This window comes from Aegilops tauschii, chromosome 4 (genome assembly GCF_002575655.3).
Source record: "Aegilops tauschii subsp. strangulata cultivar AL8/78 chromosome 4, Aet v6.0, whole genome shotgun sequence".
In the NCBI taxonomy this organism is placed as follows: domain Eukaryota; kingdom Viridiplantae; phylum Streptophyta; class Magnoliopsida; order Poales; family Poaceae; genus Aegilops; species Aegilops tauschii.
This window is the reverse complement of record NC_053038.3, coordinates 505,743,284-505,757,947: the sequence shown is the minus strand read 5'-3', so window position 1 is coordinate 505,757,947 and position 14,664 is coordinate 505,743,284.

Genomic DNA, 14,664 nt, shown 5'->3' with positions numbered 1-14,664 from the left:
TTAAAAGCGAAAAAATTTGAAAAATTTCTGAACATGTTTTTTTGGAAAATTCTGACCTTTTTATAAAGTTCACGAACTAATTTTGAAAATGTAAATGTTTTTGAATTTATGATGTTTTGAAAAAAAGAAATTTTTTTGGCATTCTGATTTTCTTTTGAAAGCCTGAAAATTTATTGAATTTGTGAACAATTATTTAAAACAGATTCTGTTTTTGAAGTTGTGAATAATATTCGAAAATATGATTTTTTTTTTGAAAATCCCACACTATTTGTGATAACATGAATTTTTGAAATTCAAATCCCCTTTTTAGAAAAGCAAACATTTTGAAAAAAAAGAAAACCGGTAAAAAGACAATAAGAAATACTAAAAATCCAGACTTGAACACAGAAGGTTCCCAAAACGAGCATGCGTGGAATGCTAAACCGGTCGGCCTAATTAGCGGCAATGCTACACCTACGTAAAGTAACGTACGTATTTTACGTAATGTACAACGTGGACAATCAGGATTGGATTAAGGGGAATTATTGTTAGGAAGGTTACGTTACCTTACGTAGAGCTTTTCGTAGATAGAGCATTATTGGCCTAATTAGTCGCTCGCCTCTCTTGGCCGTGGAATGCTATACCGGTAAAAAAAATAGGTTTTGTGCACAAGTGCATCTCTAGCCGAACGCTCAAAATTTAGCTCCTTAAGAAGCCTTTTCAAACCTTAACTCCTAGATTTTGAGAAGTTAGAAACAGTGGTTCCTAGCCGAACCTAAACTTAACTCCCTAAATTGTTTCCGCACATAATTTTCATTTCAAACAAAAATGAAAACTACCAACTTACTTAATTAAACAAAAATAGCACATTATACATAGCATCATTAGAGGGTTCATAGAACGTAAAACTACTTAAAACTACATGCCATACTTAAAACTACTCGGATCCCCCATGAGCTCTTCCCAATGCACCTAGGAGTCGCCGGAGTCGGAGGAGCCAGACGAAATATCGATCACTGCAGTGGAGGAGGGTTCGACATCATCGTCGTTGTTGTTATGCTTCTTGTAGGCCACATAGAATGCTTGTTCCTCGGCGGCGAGGTTTAGATGCTTCCTTATGAGGTTAGCCATAATGGCCTTGTCGATGCGTTCGGCCTCGATCTGCTCGAAGGCCTCACGATTATCCTTTCCTCTCATCGCGAGACCACTCGAGGCTCGATGAAGTCCGGGATGCTGCGGCTACCGAGAAAGAAGTAAACCTTGTCCGACCGCCGAACAAACAAATCGCTGCCACGTTGTATGCACAAGCCGCCTGCGCGGCGGACTAGAAAGTGCTGAGCCAACCCTCTCTCGCGTCTCCGAATTGCGTATGTCCCCCCCTCCCTGGCCAAGTGCCCCATGGCCGCTGCCGCACACCATGACACTTGTTCTTCTTCTACGGCGGCGGCGACGACAGCCGAGACATGGATCTCACTCGGGGCGGCTGTGCGCCCCCGTTCCAGACGCAACACAGATTTGGCGGTGGGCCTCCTTGTCGATTCAGTGGCAGCTAGATCCGTCGATTCGGGCAATGGCGGGAGGCGGCAGTCGATTCAAAGTGGGGATGGGGGAAAGCGGGGGCTGCGGTGCCAGTGGGGGTGTGAGCAGGGGCTGTGGGGTTGCGATGGGCGGCCCAAGCGTGGATGGGTGCGAGCGGGGGTGAGCAACAGTGGAGTGGGGGATAATTTTTTTTCTGAGAAATGGCTGCGACCACTCATATTTGTGGCACAGTTGATGCGCCGCTATTTTTTTTTTTTGAGGAGTTAAACTGGTTGATGGTTGGGCTAGGTACGGTTTAACGCTAAATTTTTGAGGAGTTATACCCTTTTGAGGGTTCAGCTAGAGTTGCCTTAACGTTAGCTCGATCAACTCTATTGTTTCTTATTAATAAGGACATCTCTGATTCACATGATTCTCAAAACGCATGAATAGAAAAAACTAGCAATAGATTATCATGTGATGATGATAAAACTATAGTAATTTAGACAGGGTGTTTGATAGCGCAGAAAAAACAAATGAATCCTACCACAAGGTTTGAATGGATGGTTTTTTTCTTCATAATAGAGTTGTAACAAATGAATCCTATGAAAACATTTCTAAGGTTTCAGATCATGCGAATCAAACGACTAAGCTATAGAAAAATTCCGAAGGATTCAAGTCCTCTAAGAAAACATAGAATTCTTTTGAATCAAAAGAGCCTTAATGTAGAAGGTTGGTCATTTACACCCGCCACAAACGCGTCCATGGTTTTTTTTTTTTGACTGAGCTGTAGGAAAATTCCGAAGGATTCAAGTCCTGTAAGAAAACATAGAATTCTTTTGAATCAAAAGAGCCTTAATGGGGAAGGTTGGTCATTTACACCCGCCACGAACGCGTCCATGGTTTTAAAAAGTCGGAAATTATATGATCTCGATGACGACGGGCCTTCAGTTCCACGTCCCGTTTAAACTACTTTGCTGTTGATTACGAACCATGCAATGTCAACCATCTCACTACAGTAGATGTTACGTACTACCGAGTGTAATGAAATAAACGGAAAGCTACACTCACCCGTTCGTCTGCTTGCTTGATGAAGGGTGGCGTCAGCGCAGGCGGCGACATGTCGCTTGCGCCGAAGAACAATCCTTCGTAGACGATTGGTGCCAAAAGTAGCACGGAGACGATGCACGGCGCGAGCAGCCATCCTCTCCTACAGCGCATCATCTTGTGAAGAGGGGCAGTGGAAGCCAAACTCCAAAGTGACGACGGTGTACGCAGGAAAAGGTCTCTGGTGTCAACTATAGTCAAGTACGTCTCGGTTAGGTCAAAGTTAGGCGACCGATGGAGCAGGTGAAGCAGGCGTCGCCCTTGCTCCTCAGTGCGCAGGAAAAAGATCGTGACCCTCCTGCATCTATTCTCTATATTAAGAGGAGTTGTAGGTTTGCCTCACCTTCTTCCCTGGTTTTTTCCTTCCAAGCCTTTATTTCTCATTTGATTTCTTCCTTTATTTATTTTTCTTGGATGTCCCCAACGAGCCTCTTGTTGATTTTTCTTTTTGATGTTAACGGATGCTGCACAAAGTAAAAATCAACAAATAAATAGTAACCTGGAACAATCTAAATCAAATCAGTACATCTGTGGAGGTGCTCATAGAGCTAGAGTGTGCATGCGCGTGTTCATAGGAATGAGGGGGAGCGTCTGCGCCTATACATGTACCATGTTCAAAAAACACAGTACACCTGTTGATTTTTTGGTAATGCTGCACAAACAAAAACAAACATAATACAGTAACTTAGAATAATCTAAACCAAATCGATACATTCCCAAACTACGTGTTGCATTAACTCGATCAAATAAAATCAAATCAAACCATACTAAAATCTCATCTAAATGAAATCTTTTTTTGCATTCCCCTATCTATACTCAAATCAAACCAAATCTTATCAAAATCTCAACTAAAGAACTTTCCATGTCTTTCCTTGCCCATACTTAAGTTAAATGAAAGCTTACAAAATTCTTCAATATGGTCGATGTAAGGTATATGTTGGATTGTATGACCTCGTTGCAACACACGAACAATTAGCTAGTGTTAATAATAAGCAGGTTAATTAAAAGTTAGGCCAGTGTTCGAGTGGTGTAACCATTGTCTTGCCATGAATCTACCGCCAGTGGAAGACTAATATACTAGCTAGATCTATATCTACGGGATAAATTCAATGAAAGGAGCTTAGATGACAGAGTGTAAATCAGGGGGCGTCAGTTAACATCACAATGGGGTTAGTTTGAAAGGGGGTGTTGAATAGATTTAAGACAGTATAACCGTACATAATCCCTGCCCTCCCATGCATCCACACTTTATAGCTGTCAGATCGTGTCTTCAGGTTGGTTTTTGGCCGTTAATTGCTGCCTAATCACGTGTTTTCTTGCGAACGGGAACGGGCTGCCTGTCGTAGGAGGTAGCTAGTAGAAAAATCTGAGTTATCTGGTTGATTGGGCCATATGCACCCGCAGACAGCCCGTCTAGCGTCGGGTAAGCCCAGTCCATCTGGCCCTCCCTTCTCTCTCACAATCGAGAGACCATGCTGCGCCGCCGCCCCACCAGGCCACCACCGCCAGATCGCGTCGCTCATCCCCTCCCGCCACAGCACGGTCCGGTCATCGTCGTCCCCCCTCCTATGGCTCCGCGGCTCCCAATCCGGCGACGACTTCCGCGTCTGGCGGCGGCCACCCACCATAGTGGTTCCTCGTCATTTTGCTCCTGGCCCAACCCCGTCCGCAATTTCGGCTACATCCGTGATGACTCAGAGGGACCACCGACTGATGTGCTTCGAGACCTTCCAAAGGTGCTTATGTTAAAATCTTGTAAGAACTTAAAGGTGGCTAAGCTAGGGTGCCTCCTATGCGTTTCTTGGGTGGGAGCACTTTCCTGAGTGACACATGCCCCCGGTTCATCCCCGGTTTGGCCCATTTTTTCTACGGGTTTTCTAATCTGGTTTGGTTTGGTAAGACCACCTTAAAATGATGAACTTTATTCAAAGATGTGGTATTGATTTATAGGAATCACCCACAAATGATAACAACTTACGGCATTACAAAACATAATCTATTTTGTGACGGCATACTTGTGCCACGTAAAACCATTTGTCGTCACCAAAAATGGCTTGGTGACGTTTTCAGCCATCACCCCGGTCGACACGGAAGCGCCGTCGAAAATAAATCTTTGATGGTACCACCTTTTCTATCACGCAAGATCATCTTTTCCGTGACAAACCTGATTTCGTCGCTGAAAGCTATCTTCTGTGAAGGCCAAATTGTCACTGTATATGACCTGCCATCCTTCATTGTAGTTTTCGGTGACGATATACCCGTCACTATTAACCAAAACCCACATGTTTAACTAGCCAATGTTTCTGACATACGACCCAGAAGATGCCGACGTGCAACTTACAGCTTGGCCTGGTGATACGTCTCCAACGTATCTATAATTTTTGATTACTCCATGCTATTATATATTCTGTTTTGGATGTTTAATTGGCTTTATTATACACTTTAATATTATTTTTGGGACTAACCTATTAACCCAAGGCCCAGTGCAAATTGCTATTTTTTGCCTATTTCAGTGTTTCGCAGAAAAGGAATATCAAACGGAGTCCAAACAGAATGAAACCTTCGGGAGCGTGATTTTTGGAACAAACGTGATCCAGAGGACTTGGAGTGGACGTCAAGCAATCAACGAGGAGGCCACGAGGCAGGGGGCGCACCCTCCACCCTCGTGGGCCCCTCGTGGCTGCACCGACCTACTTCTTCCTCCTATATATACCTACATACCCCGAAACCAACTAGGAGCACCACGAAAACCTATTTCCACCGCCGCAACCTTCTGTACCCATGAGATCCCATCTTGGGGCCTTTTCCGGCGCTCCGCCGGAGGAGGCATCGATCACGGAGGGCTTCTACATCAACACCATAGCCTCTCCGATGATGTGTGAGTAGTTTACCACAGACCTTCGGGTCCATAATTATTAGCTAGATGGCTTCTTCTCTCTCTTTGGATCTCAATACAAAGTTCTCCTCGATCTTCTTGGAGTTCTATTTGGTGTAACTCTTTTTGCGGTGTGTTTGTCGAGATCCGATGAATTGTGGGTTTATGATCAAGATTATCTATGAACAATATTTGAATCTTCTCTGAATTCTTTTATGTATGATTGGTTCTCTTTGCAAGTCTCTTCAAATTATCAGTTTGGTTTGGCCTACTAGATTGATCTTTCTTGCAACGGGAGAAGTGCTTAGCTTTGTGTTCAATCATGCGGTGCTCGATCCCAGTGACAGTAGGGGAAACGACACGTATTGTATTGTTGCCATCAAGGATAAAAAGATGGGGTTTATATCATATTGCTTGAGTTTATCCCTCTACATCATGTCATCTTACCTAATGCGTTACTCTATTCTTATGAACTTAATACTCTAGATGCATGCTGGATAGCGGTCGATGTGTGAAGTAATAGTAGTAAATGCAGGCAGGAGTCGGTCTACTTGTCATGGACGTGATGCCTATATACATGATCATGCCTAGATATTCTCATAATTATGCACTTTTCTATCAATTGCTCGACAGTAATTTGTTCACCCACCGTAATACTTATGCTATCTTGAGAGAAGCCACTAGTGAAACCTATGGCCCCCGGGTCTATTTTCCATCATATAAGTTTCCAATCTATTTTTACTTTGCAATCTTTACTTTCAATCTTTATCATAAAAATACCAAAAATATTATCATCTCTATCAGATCTCACTTTTGCAAGTGGCCGTGAAGGGATGGATAACCCCTTTATTGCGTTGGTTGCAAGGTTCTTATTTGTTTGTGTAGGTACGAGGGACTTGCGTGTGGCCTCCTACTTGATTGATACCTTGGTTCTCAAAAGCTGAGGGAAATACTTACGCTACTTTGCCGCATCACCCTTTCCTCTTCAAGGGAAAAACCAATGGATGCTCAAGAGGTAGCACCTGGCCAAGGTTTTAACAGTGACGGTGGCCATCAATAACAATCATATTTGACCGGTCAAAGATCCTGACATGTGAGCCCACTGGATGCTGACATGGCTGGTTACATATGGGTCCAGAAGCTGGTGAATCCGATTTAATCGGTCATTTTTACCTTATTAGTGTCTAGAACCTGGAATTGCAAGCAAAAACTGGCCTATTAATAGTTGAGCGATAAAATCAATTAATCGCCCGATTTTTGATTAATATCTAATCCTGAGTTGACCAAAACACTAACGATAAGCTATATCCTCAACCAAAGTTCGACAACGAAGAAGACCACCGTCAGGGCTACGACATGCTGTTATTAGAGCTCCCCAAAAGGGGTTGCGACATGTTGTTATTAGGGTCCCCCAAAAGGGGCTGCGACATGCTGTTATTAGAGTCGTTGTGCAATTGTCTTAACAAAAAAACTTAACGTTCCATCCGGGTCTTGTAGATTCTTTTATGTAGAAGCAGTTTCTCCTCTTGTTCCCTCTTAAGAGCTGCAATTTCTTCTTGCTGCTCTGTTTTTAGCTCTGATGACCTACAAGTGCACAGGTCTGTTGTAGCACTTTCGTGATAAGTAAGTTTCGAATCCAACAGGGAGCGAATAAGATGGTACCACAAACCCAGCAACTACGTCGTCACTTAATGAAGTTCTATACGCACCCAAACCGGAGTTTGAAAATAGTCTATTTTAGTAGGTTGCTAGGAAGATAGATAACAAGGAGTGTTTACTAAACTACAAACGGAAAACAAAAGACCGAAAACGAAGGGGACTATACTATGGAAAATAATTCTTAAGTAGTAAACTTTCTTGAGGTATCCAGAGTCATCACCACAAGTGTGATGCTGACAACACATGCAGAAGCATAGCTCTATAATCGTATCACTGTTCTACTTGTATATGATCTCGCGTGGGCGGAGCCAACAAAGTATGCATCTCCATTCTGGTTATTGCGTACACTTGTGCCACCACCACGTGTCCCCACTCCAGTTACCACAACAATAATTAAGGGGAGTGTTCTCCCCGTGGACACGACATGAAGTTCTAGGGTTCTCCACTAATCCCTATTGCAGTGACCAGTGACGAAGGAAGTTAGGCCCTATCACTACCTACCTCCTCAACTAGCCTGCTCACCAACATAAATCACCTCAAGTCCATAAGCGATTAATGTTGTGTGGGGGCCCTTCAAAACACCATGACACGATTAACGAAATACATATAAAGAGAGTCGGATCACTTATTCAATAACCAAGTACTAATCACGCAAGGGTTCATCCAAATCCTCACGAACTAATACAACTACTCAACATTGGGGGGGAGAGGGAGAGGGAGAGGGAGAGAGAGAGATAGAGAGAGAGAGAGAGAGCAAGTTACAAGCCGGAATGGAACAGGTGGTGGAGAGGATGTTGGGGAACGTAGTAATTTCAAAAAAATTCCTACGCACACGCAAGATCATGGTGATGCATAGCAACGAGAGGGAGAGTGTTGTCCACGTACCCTCGTAGACCGAAAGCGGAAGCTTTATGACAACGCGGTTGATGTAGTCGTACGTCTTCACGATCGACCGATCCTAGTACCGAACGTACGGCACCTCCGCGATTTGCACACGTTCAGCTCGGTGACGTCCCACGAACTCACGATCCAGTAGAGCTTCGAGGGAGAGCTTCGTCAGCACGAGGGCGTGATTACGGTGATGATGAAGCTACCGGCGCAGGGCTTCACCTAAGCACTACGACGATATGACCGAGGTGGATTATGGTGGAGGGGGGCACTGCACACGGCTTGGAACAATCAACTTGTGTGTTCTAGGGTGCCCCCAGCCCCCGTATATAAAGGAGCAAGGGGGAGTCCGGCCGGCCTTGGGGCGCGCCAAGGAGAGGGGGGAGTCCTCCTCCTAGTGGGAGTAGGACTCCCCTTTCCTAGTCCAACTAGCAAGGAGGAAGGGGGAAGGAAGGAGAGGGAGAGAGGGAGGAAAGAGGGCGCACCGCCCCCCTTCCTTTTCCAATTCGGACTCCCGGGGGGGGGGCAGCCCTAGGCCCTCTCCTCTCTCTCCCACAAGGCCCATGTTGGCCGATTATATCCCCCGGGGGTTCCGATAACCCCCCGAAACTCCGATAAATATCCGGTGACCCCCGGAACTCATCCGGTGTCTGAATATAGTCGTCCAATATATCATTCTTTATGTCTTGACCATTTCGAGACTCCTCGTCATGTCCGTGATCACATACGGCACTCCGAACTATCTTCGGTACATCAAAACACATAAAACTCATAATACCGATTGTCATCGAACGTTAAGCGTGCGGACCCTACGGGTTCGAGAAATAAGTAAACATGACCAAGACATGTCTCCGGTCAATAACCAATAGCGGAACCTGGATGCTCATATTGGCTCCTACATATTCTACGAAGATCTTTATCGGTCAGACCGCATAACAACATACGTTGTTCCCTTTGTCATCGGTATGTTACTTGCCCAAGATTCGATCGTCGGTATCTCAATACCTAGTTCAATCTTGTTACCGGCAAGTCTCTTTACTCGTTTCGTAATGCATCATCCCATAACTAACTCATTAGTTACATTGCTTGCAAGGCTTATAGTGATGTGCATTACCGAGAGGGCCCAGAGATACCTCTCCGACAATCGGAGTGACAAATCCTAATCTCGATCTATGCCAACTCAACAAGTACCATCGGAGACACCTGTAGAGCACCTTTATAATCACCTAGTTACGTTGTGACGTTTGGTAGCACACAAAGTTTTCCTCCAGTATTCGGGAGTTGCATAATCTCATAGTCATAGGAACATGTATAAGTCATGAAGAAAGCAATAGCAATATACTAAACGATCAAATGCTAAGCTAACGGAATGGGTCAAGTCAATCACATAATTCTCTAATGATGTGATCCCGTTAATCAAATGACAACTCATGTCTATGGTTAGGAAACATAACCATCTTTGATTGAATGAGCTAGTCAAGTAGAGGCATACTAGTGACACTCTGTTTGTTTATGTATTCACACATGTACTAAGTTTCCGGTTAATACAATTCTAGCATGAACAATAAACATTTATCATGATATTAGGAAATATAAATAACAACTTTATTATTGCCTCTAGGGCATATTTCCTTCAGTCGCCCACTTGCACTAGAGTCAATAATCTAGATTACACAGTAATGATTCTAAAACCCATGGAGTCTTGGTGCTGATCATGTTTTGCTCGTGAGAGAGGCTTAGTCAACGGGTCTGAAACATTAAGATCCGTATGTATCTTGCAAATCTCTATGTCTCTCTCCTTGACTTGACCGTGGATGGAATTGAAGCGTCTCTTGATGTGCTTGGTTCTCTTGTGAAATCTGGATTTCTTTGCCAAGGCAATTGCACTAGTATTGTCACAAAAGATTTTCATTGGACCTGATGCACTAGGTATGACACCTAGATTGGATATGAACTCCTTCATCCAGACTCCTTCATTTGTTGCTTCCGAAGAAGCTATGTACTCCGCTTCACACGTAGATCCCGCCACTATGCTTTGCTTAGAACTGCACCAACTGACAGCTCCACCGTTCAATAAAAACACGTATCCAGTTTGTCACTTAGAGTCATCCGGATCAGTGTCAAAGCTTGCATCGATGTAACCATTTACGACGAGCTCTTTGTCACCTCCATAAACGAGAAACATATCCTTAGTCCTTTTCAGGTATTTCAGGATGTTCTTGACCGCTGTCCAGTGATCCACTCCTGGATTACTTTGGTACCTCCCTGCTAAACTAATAGCAAGGCACACATCAGGTCTGGTACACAACATTGCATACATGATAGAGCCTATGGCTGAAGTATAGGGAACACCTTTCATTTTCTCTCTATCTTCTGCAGTAGTCAGGCATTGAGTCTGACTCAACTTCACACCTTGTAACACAAGGCAAGAACCCTTTCTTTGCTTGATCCATTTTGAACTTCTTCAAAACTTTGTCAAGGTATGTGCTCTGTGAAAGTCCAATTAAGCGTCTTGATCTATCTCTATAGATCTTAATGCCCAATATATAAGCAGCTTCACCGAGGTCTTTCATTGAAAAACTCTTATTCAAGTATCCTTTTATGCTATCCAGAAATTCTATATCATTTCCAATCAATAATATGTCATCCACGTATAATATTAGAAATGCTACAGAGCTCCCACTCACTTTCTTGTAAATACAGGCTTCTCCAAAAGTCTGTATAAAACCATATGCTTTGATCACACTATCAAAACGTTTATTCCAACTCCGAGATGCTTGCACTAGTCCATAAATGGATCGCTGGAGCTTGCAGACTTTGTTAGCACCCTTTGGATCGATAAAACCTTCAGGTTGCATCATATACAACTCTTCTTCCAGAAATCCATTCAGGAATGCAGTCTTTACATCCATTTGCCAAATTTCATAATCATAAAATGCAGCAATTGCTAACATGATTCGGACGGACTTAAGCATCGCTACGGGTGAGAAGGTCTCATCGTAGTCAACTCCTTGAACTTGTCGAAAACCTTTCGCAACAAGTCGAGCTTTGTAGACAGTAACATTATCGTCAGTGTCAGTATTCTTCTTGAAGATCCATTTATTCTCGAGGGCTTGCCGATCAACGGGCAAGTCAACCAAAGTCCACACTTTGTTCTCATACATGGATCCCATCTCAGATTTCATGGCCTCAAGCCATTTCACGGAATCTGGGCTCATCATCGCTTCCTCATAGTTCGTAGGTTCGTATGGTCAAGCAACATGACCTCCAGAATAGGATTACCGTATCACTCTAGTGTGGATCTTACTCTGGTTGACCTACAAGGTTCGGTAGTAACTTGATCTGAAGTTACATGATCATCATCATTAGCTTCCTCACTAATTGGTGTAGCAGTCACAAGAACAGATTTCTGTTATGAACTACTTTCCAATAAGGGAGCAAGTACAGTTACCTCATCAAGTTCTACTTTCCTCCCACTCACTTCTTTCGAGAGAAAATCCTTCTCTAGAAAGGATCCATTCTTAGCAACGAATGTCTTGCCTTCGGATTTGTGATAGAAGGTGTACCCAATAGTCTCCTTTGGGTGTCCTATGAATACACATTTCTCCGATTTGGGTTCGAGCTTATCAGGTTGAAGCCTTTTCACATAAGCATCGTAGCCCCAAACTTTAAGGAACGACGACTTTGGTTTCTTGCCAAACCATAGTTCATAAGGTGTCGTCTCAACGGATTTAGATGGTGCCCTATTTAACGTGAATGCAGCCGTATCTAAAGCATAACCCCAAAACAATAGCGGTAAATCAGTAAGAGACATCATAGATCGCACCATATCCAGTAAAGTACGATTACGACGTTCGTACACACCATTACGCTTTGTTGTTCCGGGTGGCGTGAGTTGCGAAACTATTCCGCATTGTTTCAAATGAAGACCAAACTCGTAACTCAAATATTCTCCTCCACGATCAGATTGTAGAAACTTTATTCTCTTGTTACGATGATTTTCCACTTCACTCTGAAATTGTTTGAACTTTTCAAATGTTTCAGACTTATGCTTCATCAAGTAGATATACCCATATCTGCTCAAATCATCTGTGAAGGTGAGAAAATAACGATACCCGCCGCGAGCCTCTACATTCATTGGACACATACATCAGTATGTATGACTTCCAACAAATTTGTTGCTCGCTCCATTGTTCCGGAGAACGGAGTTTTAGTCATCTTGCCCATGAGGCATGGTTCGCAAGTACCAAGTGATCATAATCAAGTGATTCCAAAAGTCCATCAGAATGGAGTTTCTTCATGCGCTTTACACCAACATGACCCAAACGGCGGTGTCACAAATAAGTTGCACTATCATTATCAACTCTGCATCTTTTGGCTTCAATATTATGAATATGTGTATCACTACTATCGAGATTCAATAAAAATAGACCACTCTTCAAGGGTGCATGACCATAAAAGATATTACTCATGTAAATAGAACAACCATTATTCTCAGATTTAAATGAATAACCGTCTCGCATCAAACAAGATCCAGATATAATGTTCATGCTCAACGCTAGCACCAAATAACAATTATTCAGGTCTAAAACTAATCCCGAAGGTAGATGTAGAGGTAGCGTGCCGACCGCGATCACATCGACTTTGGAACCATTTCCCATGCGCATCGTCACCTCGTCCTTAGCCAATCTTCGCTTAATCCGTAGTCCCTGTTTCGAGTTGCAAATATTAGCAACAGAACCAGTATCAAATACCCAGGTGCTACTGCGAGCATTAGTAAGGTACACATCAATAACATGTATATCACATATACCTTTGTTCACCTTGTCATCCTTCTTATCTGCCAAATACTTGGGGCAGTTCCGCTTCCATTGACCAGTTCCTTTGCAGTAGAAGCACTTAATCTCAGGCTTAGGTCCAGACTTGGGCTTCTTCACTTGAGCAGCAACTTGCTTGCCGTTCTTCTTGAAGTTCCCCTTCTTCCCTTTACCCTTTTTCTTGAAACTGGTGGTCTTGTTGACCATCAAAACTTGATGCTCCTTCTTGATTTCTACCTCCGCGCCTTTAGCATTGTGAAGAGCTCGGGATTGTCTTATCCATCCCTTGCATGTTATAGTTCATCACGAAGCTCTTGTAGCTTGGTGGCAGTGATTGAAGAATTCTGTCAATGACACTATCATCAGGAAGATTAACTCCCAGTTGAATCAAGTGATTATTATACCCAGACATTTTGAGTATATGTTCACTGACAGAACTATTCTCCTCCATTTTGCAGCTGTAGAACTTATTGGAGACTTCATATCTCTCAATCCGGGCATTTGCTTGAAATATTAACTTCAACTCCTGGAACATCTCATATGCTCCATGACGTTCAAAACGTCGTTGAAGTCCCGGTTCTAAGCCGTAAAGCATGGCACACTAAACTATGGAGTAGTCATCAGCTTTGCTCCGCCAGACGTTCATAACATCTGGCGTTGCTCCTGCAGCGGGTTTGGCACCTAGCGGTGCTTCCAGGACGTAATTCTTCTGTGCAGCAATGAGGATAATCCTCAAGTTACGGACCCAGTCCGTGTAGTTGCTACCATCATCTTTCAACTTAGCTTTCTCTAGGAACGCATTAAAATTCAACGGAACAACAGCACGGGCCATCTATCTACAACAACATAGAAATGCAAAATACTATGAGGTACTAAGTTCATGATAAATTAAAGTTCAATTAATCATATTACTAAAGAACTCCCACTTAGATAGACATCCCTCTAATCATCTAAGTGATCACGTGATCCATATCAACGAAACCATGTCCGATCATCACGTGAGATGGAGTAGTTTTCAATGGTGAACATCACTATGTTGATCATATCTACTATATGATTCACACTCGACCTTTTGGTCACAGTGTTCCGAGGCCATATCTGCATATGCTAGGCTCGTCAAGTTTAACCCGAGTATTCTGCGTGTGCAAAACTGGCTTGCACCCGTTGTATGTGAACGTAGAGCTTATCACACCCGATCATCACGTGGTGTCTTGGCACGACAAACTTTCGCAACGGTGAATACTCAGGGAGAACACTTGTACCTTGAAATTTAGTGAGAGATCATCTTATAATGTTACCGCCATACTAAGCAAAATAAGATGCATAAAGGATAAACATCACATGCAATCAATATAAGTGATATGATATGGCCATCATCATCTTGTGCCTTTGATCTCCATCTCCAAAGCACCGTCATGATCACCATTTCATACAATAAAGCGACAACCATATGGCTCCTGCCAGTTGCTGATAACTCCGTTACAAAACATGATCATCTCATACAATAAAATTTAGCATCATGTCTTGACCATATCACATCACAACATGCCTTGCAAAAACAAGTTAGACGTCCTCTACTTTGTTGTCGCAAGTTTTCGTGGCTGCTACGGGCTGAGCAAGAACCGTTCTTACCTACGCATCAAAACCACAACGACATTTCATCAAGTATGTGCTGTTTTAACCTTCACAAGGACCGGGCATAGCCACACTCGATTCAACTAAAGTTGGAGAAACTGACACCCGCCAGCCACGTGTGTGCGAAGCACGTCGGTAGAACCAGTCTCGCGTAAGCATACGCGTAATGTCGGTCCGGGCCACTTC